Source organism: Eucalyptus grandis, chromosome 3, assembly GCF_016545825.1.
Source record: "Eucalyptus grandis isolate ANBG69807.140 chromosome 3, ASM1654582v1, whole genome shotgun sequence".
NCBI lineage: Eukaryota > Viridiplantae > Streptophyta > Magnoliopsida > Myrtales > Myrtaceae > Eucalyptus > Eucalyptus grandis.
In genome coordinates, this window is record NC_052614.1 from 51436304 (window position 1) to 51443452 (window position 7149).

The following is a 7149-nucleotide window of genomic DNA, read 5'->3' on the forward strand; positions in this document are numbered from 1 at the left end:
CAAACGAGTCTATATATTTTAGATTGTCGGTCTTTAAAAAGTCGTCTATCCAAGTTTCATGTATTTGAATTAAAAAGCGATTAGCTGCAGCCAGCAAGGCATTCTCCTTTCGCCCCCCGAAGACAGCATAGTCTCCCTCATTTCCTTGCAGTGGCGTCTGATACAGCTCAATCCACCTTGCTCTCCAAGCTCCAAGCCGTTCGCTTACCATTTTTTCGGAGAACATCCACTCCCTCTTCTCCTATCACCTCCGCCCATTCTCAGACCTCATCACAACCACCAAGGGGCTGTACGCAGATGCGATGTAAGAGGGGATTATGTTGTTGGAGAGTCTTCGTGGGATTGATTTTGGTGGCGACAGGAAGGATTTGCGAAAATTATATTGTCACCGGGGCGAAGCAGACGAGTGAGGATAGGAAATTTGCAGTTTTGATGGAGACAATTGTGAAGCGTGTGGCAATTGGGGGCAACGTATGGACGCTAGTGATTACTCTGATGGTGCTCAAGTTGGTGGATGCGGTCCAACTGTGGTGTGGGATGGTGCACTATTTGGTTCTTTGTAGTTTAGAGCTGCATCTTTTTTACCTGTTTAGTGACTGATTGGAATGTAGCAATTCGCAGTTTTATTTCTCTCGTTTTGAAATCCTTTAGTAAGATGAGTCGTTAATTATTCTAAGTTGCCCAAATGAATTCATGATCAATTATACATTCAAGTGAGGTAACGGGAAAGGGCACACCAATGAAGTTAGATATGAGTTTTCGTGTGTACTTGTAACATTTTCGCTAAGTGTAGAAGTAAACTTTTACGTATGTGGTAATAATTGGGTGTGTGTTTGGAGGTATAGAGTCCAAAATCTTGGTGGAGTTATAGAATCCAAAATCTTGAAACTTAGGGTCACAAATTCTTTATTAGTACCACGATGAACCATATGTTTATTGTTCTTCCTCGCAATCTGTCCATTGTTCCTCCTCCTCCACCTCAGCCACAGCAAGGGTTTTGTCTGCTTGAGAGTCTTGGAGATGGAGATGTCGATGATAATATGTCTTTCAAGAATAGGTAAACTTTGGGATTTTGACTCAAATAACCATGATAATGTATCTTCTTTCTTGCTTGCTTTTTTCCATTTTACTCTTATCAGTCATATGACATCGTATGCTTTCTTTAGATCTAAACACTTGCGATGGTCACGATTAGGCTCAACACAAACAGCTTTTCTCAAACTGCTATGCAGATACTGGCCTTTTGAGCCCTATTAAGATGGGTAAGGTCTATTTCTTGGATGGTGAGAGCCAAGTGACTTGTTAAGATGCCGTTGACCAGCAAGGATTAAGAGTGGGGGCAATACTGGCTTTAAAGTTGGGTAGATATAGGAATATCTAAATGAATTGGAGGTGGACGCAAGCAAGTTCATAAATAGAGCTGTTCACAAACCTATTGGAAGATTCATTTCACATCAGTTTGGATTTGTTAATTATGATTATTTTCTCAACCTAGGTATTTTTCTTCGTCTTGGTAAATCTGATCTTGACTCTACAATACAAGAAGATGAGTCCCTATTCAAGCATGACATTGGTAACTTCTTTCAGTAATATAATGGTTGGTTCCACTTCTCAAATTAAAATTGATATTGATCAGGTAGAGTTTCAAAAAATGTGATTATAATAAACTTTCTCTTACTATTACAAGAACAAAACACTCAACACAGGCCCAGTCCTTTCTACTCCACACCCCCAAACTCGAAGCCCTTGCTCCTTTATCTAGGCGGCCAAAGTTGGTGCTTCAACAAACCTTCTAGCCTTCCTTATTCTTCTAATACAAATATCTATTATTATTATTTTATAACATCTAGATGGAGTATTCAAGAGAAGGTCAGAGGCGGTGACTTTGATTTTTCTCTTCTGATGTGCGACTGAGAAATATGGAGAGAATTCTAGAAGAGAGAAAGAACCACATCAATTTGATGTGATTTTTCTCTGATGATGGTACTTTTTTCAATGGCACATTAATTGTCTTACTATCAATATTATTTCTTTTTGGGTAAGGGAAAATAATACAAAGAACCACATCAATTTGCCCAATTATGTTGCTTTCCAATTTACACTTGTCTAAGAGAATTTTTCTCATTTATTTTATATATTATTGCCGCTCTTACTCTTAGTGCATTATGTTTCTCACATTTTAGCTATCAATAAAAATTAATCTTGTTTGCAATTGCAAAAGTAAGAGTAGCATTTTAAAGATTTTATTATGAAAGCAAATGGCCTCTCAATCCAAAACAATTTCACTAATTGAAAATAAAAGATATATGGCAAACACTACCTATAACATCTACGTATCATCGATTTGGTGCAATTATGTTCTTCTTCCATGTCGAAATCTCATAGATTAGGCCAATGAATAATGATATTTTGCAATTGATATTTTAAAAAGCCATGAGCATTCCATGAGAGAAAATAGTAAATGCTATAAAAAAAAAAATTATTAGAATTTGGCCAAATTCATTGTGCAAAATTGTTAAGTGATTATTGCACTCTTATGTCAAATAAGATTGCAAGTACAAGGAAGGAGGTATTAAAATTACCCAACTACTATATTTGCTTACCCCGCACTTTATGTTGAACATAATTAATTATATAAAAGATAAACAAAAATCTGTTATGTTGTTACCTTGTTATAATTCAATGAAGGAGTTTTATAATATTTAATGACATTTAGTTTTCACATAACAGAAAGAGAAGAAGAGAATGGCTTGAGTGATTAAGGAAAAAAAAAATTGAGCAATACCTTACACCTGTCATGTGGAGTAATTAATGTTGGAAATTTCTTATAATATGAGCTTACATTAATTAATTAATTTTCTATTTAAATAATCGGGTTAATAAATATACAAATATATGTTAAACCCTTAAGTAATACCTATCAGTCGCTTAATCCCTTTGAAAACTGCTATACTGAAATAGGTCATAGAGAGAAAGATCTGGCATTCCAATGGATTTTTAATTATAAACAAACTGATCAATTTATCTTCAAGTGAAGGAATGGCTCGAATAGGTACATATTAATTCTGCTGCGCATATCGATTTTGGTGTTTCACAGTCATATATGAATCTGATTTTTCTTTATTAATTAGTTAGTTATGTGGATAATTTTTCTACATATGGTATTAGAGCCATGTCATATATGATTGTAGAACCCAATTTTTTTTTTTTTAAGAACAAATTCGAAATTTTTTCTTTTGAACCAAATATTGTCGTTATTTTTTCATGTGGATTTTTGATCGATTGATTTTGAAACCTTGAGTTTTTGTTCTACATGTCGAGATCTTTCCAACCATATATAATTAGTATAGTTTCGTTGAGAGTTGAGTGAGAATTTCGAATTTGAAATTCTAGGGTTCATACCTTAAAAAAGTTCTATAATATTTAAATTACTTGCAATTGAATGATGTTCGTTATAAATTGTTGCAGGGGTATATATATATATATATGTTTTAGAATCTTTTGGTTGCATTAAGGTGAGTTTTTTGGGCTTAAACTTGAGAAAACCGAATTTCGGCCATGGGTGTTAAATCCAAAATTTTGAAGCTTGAATATGGATGATTTTTTTCGTTTGTTCTTCATTTAATTCACTTTAGTCAATTTATAATAAGGTTAGAAGCAAGACCCATAGATAAATTTTGAGACCCGGCTAGAGGTTGAAGAAAACCTCCAACCGAGCCAGGCCAATATATGGGCATAAGCCAATTGTTTTTTTCTTTTATTCCTTATTCTGGGCATGAACCCAGAATCCTTCTATCGAACCTGTTAGTTGTGCGAACCTGTAAGCCAAGTGGAGGCAATATTGATTAAGTGGTGGATCTTGGGCTCAGCTCCTACGGTTCCTTTGGGCCCTTTGCGGCAATGTTCTAACTCACCTATTCCAAGCAGGAAGTTGATCCATGTGGGCTGGGCAATGGCTTGGGCCCCGCGGGAGGGTCCGATACATTTTTAAAAAATTAAAAATTAAAAATTAAAAATTGTGGCAAGAATTGTTGTTTGATAAATGCAATATGATCTTGGAAAGCACATGTCGTAAAGTACTTCGTATTGTTAGATGAATTTTGGGCATTGAGTAAATGGAACACTATTTATAATTTTTTTGGAGTTCCCTATTGATAAAAAATTAGTATATACAATTACTCGCTCAAAAGGGGTTATTGTGCATATTAATTTGAAAAATTGCATAAAGATTAATTCCCAATTTAAAAGATGAGGATGTATAATTGAAAAATATTTATCTGCCTAAGGGGAATAAATTTTAGAAAATTGTATGTAATTCCCCTCTATATTGATATAATAGAGAAGATTGATGGGGATGTATGACTCAAAAGTTCTATTTTCCCAAAGGGGATAAATGGTTAGAGTTATATATAATTCCCCCATATGTTGTCATAATAGAGATGTATAATTTAAAGGTCTTGTTTGCACAAAGTGAATAAGCCATTGATGATTGTATGTAATTCTCCTTATGGTCTCTATATATTGATATCATGAAGATGTATAATTTAAAGGATTTGTCTACCCAAAGGGAATGGAACCTTGACAATTATATGTAATTCTCATTGTTGTCGCTTTACAAACTTTATGCTATGGAATAGTGCATTATACACTCTACCTAAATGGAGTTTATAAAGTACTAATTATTTTTTGTTGAATTGCTTATTGTCCATAATTGATTTTATTGCATTATGTGTGACAAACAATTACCTTTGCTGTAAACAACAACAATGTCACGGTTGAAATGTTAACTGGATCAAACTTCAAGAGATGAGAGCAAGATATGGAGTTTGCTCGAGGAATTGTGGATATGGATTTGGCTTTACGTGAGGATGAACCTTCCAAGCCCAATGATCAAAGTACCGCAGATCAAAAGGCCTATTATGCTAAAAAAAATCCAATCGATTAAATTTAATTGTTATGAAGAGGTCCATTACTGAGCATCGCATTAGTGGTTTGTCAAAGGATACGAATGCGAGGCAATTCCTTAAAGCAAAAGGAGAAAGATATAGAGTCTCAAATAAGGCCGAAGCTGGGAACTTGCCGAGTGAATTAACAAACATAAGATATGATGTTGCTATGAGTGTTAGAGAATTTATATTGAAGATGGTCCATATTCAGTCCAAACTTAAGGCCCATAATATTGTCCTTTCTAAAGATTATATTGTGCATCACACCTTAAATGTTCTATCATTTGAATTTAGCTAGATTAAGACTGCTTATAAAGCTTAGAATGAGACATGAAGCATCAATACCTTGACTACCAAATGTTTGACTGAAGATGAGAAGTTAAAGAAGGAGAAGTATGAGTTCACCCACTGCCTGTTTGGTTTAGCTTTCCCAAGGGGCTTTCAGCCTCCAAAGCCCCTTGGGAAAAAAATTTGGTGTTTAGTTCAGCATTCGGAGCCCCCATTCCCCGAATGCCGACCTTAGAAATGCTGAAAGCCTGAACCTGCTTTGGGCATTTCAGCATTTTCGGTATGCTGGTCAGGGGATTAATGAATTTTTGCTAATTGCCTATTTTACCCTCAAAATTTCATTAAAAGTCCAATTTTATCCAATATTAAACAAAACCCTAACTCTTTTCACATTTTCCTCTCTTCTGCAGCATTCTCCATACCGCGACGACGACTCTCTTCTCGTCTCTCTCTCCCTGCAACTCGCACCACTCCATCATGATTTGAATCCAAGCACCACTCCATCAAGGCCGAAGTTCGTCGCGACGAGCGAGCGAGATCTGGATCTTCTACCCTCTTGACGAGCGAGCGAATCCGAGATCCAAGCAATCCGAGCACCACTCCATCTGGATCGTCTCTCACCCATTGCTGTGATCGGAGGTCCTCCTCTCGCGGATTGGCGACCGACTCTGTTTCCTGCTCCTACGACGATGATGGCTTCGACTCTGCTTCCTGCTCCTGCGACCGACCTTCTGACCCAGCTGAAGGAACTTAAGGCCAAGCTCACCCTCCTCTGCGTCGCCAAGGTCACCGGTGGCGCCTTGAACAAGCTCTCCAAGATGTATGTCGCTATTCTTACTTCATTTTTAGGCGAGTGACTCTAGGGTGTGCTGGCGGTGGGAATCAACGACCAGGGTTTTGGGTTTTTCGCCTCGGTTATTGATTGGGGGTTGCTTTTTTTTTTTATTGTTGTTGTTGGAATTCTAGAGATTGGTTCAGTACCAGCCCACCTAGTACCCGGCGTTGGAAGAGTTGAGCATCGGGAATATCAAGTTCAAAGCTTTTGATCTTGGAAGCCATCAGATTGTTCGCAAAGTGTGGAAAGACTATTAGGGTATGCCCCGGATGTGAGTTTGAGAGTTCGTTTTGCGCCTTTGGATGTTGCGCGCCAAGGGTACTTCGGTTGATTGTGAAGTGTTTGCATTGTAGCCCTCGCATAAGCTGTAATTACTACCCTTGGCTTGGATTTTTATGCTCGCAAATGTTTCTTTCTTTCTTCCTTGATGCTTGATCCATGTGCTCCTCAGTGTCAACATTCCTTCAGCATCCTACCCTGCAAACATAGCAATGTCATTTATAGCCATTGATGTGTGATAGAATTAAGCTTAAACCCATTGTCATGCTTTACGAATTATCCATTTGTTCATGCCTAAACTTTTTGCCCAAAGACCTGTCATGGATTGAATCGGTCCATAGCAAGGAAACCTGACCTCTAAACAAAAATATTAATTTGCACGCACTCTAGATTCTTTTATATGCTTTCCCTTTTTCTTATTTTACCGTCTTTCCATCATAGAATCTCTGTTCCCATATTATACTATTATCAATCGCAGTCTGGCATCCACATTGATTATTCCATTTGATACTAAACTTAGGAGTTGCCACTAACTTATAAACACCCATTGTTGTGATGTTATGGTAGCTTAATGGGTATAATTCCCCACTGGGTAGTTTTTCCAATTGAACATATGGAAATTAGTGCTTTTTTTTAATGGGTTTATGATCTTCAATTGTTGCAGAAAGGTGTTGAGGCTGTCGATTGCACAAGTCTTGACAGTGATTTCCCAGAAACAAAAGCCTGCTTTGAGGGAGGTTTACAAGAAAAAGAAGTACTTACCCCCTTGATCTCCATCCCAAGAAGATTCATGGTGATTGA

General features: G+C 37.0%; 1 pseudogene; it reads left to right on the forward strand.

Moving 5' to 3' along the window:
- The first annotated feature begins 5008 nt into the window (after positions 1-5008).
- Positions 5009-7149, forward strand: LOC120291943 (annotated as a pseudogene).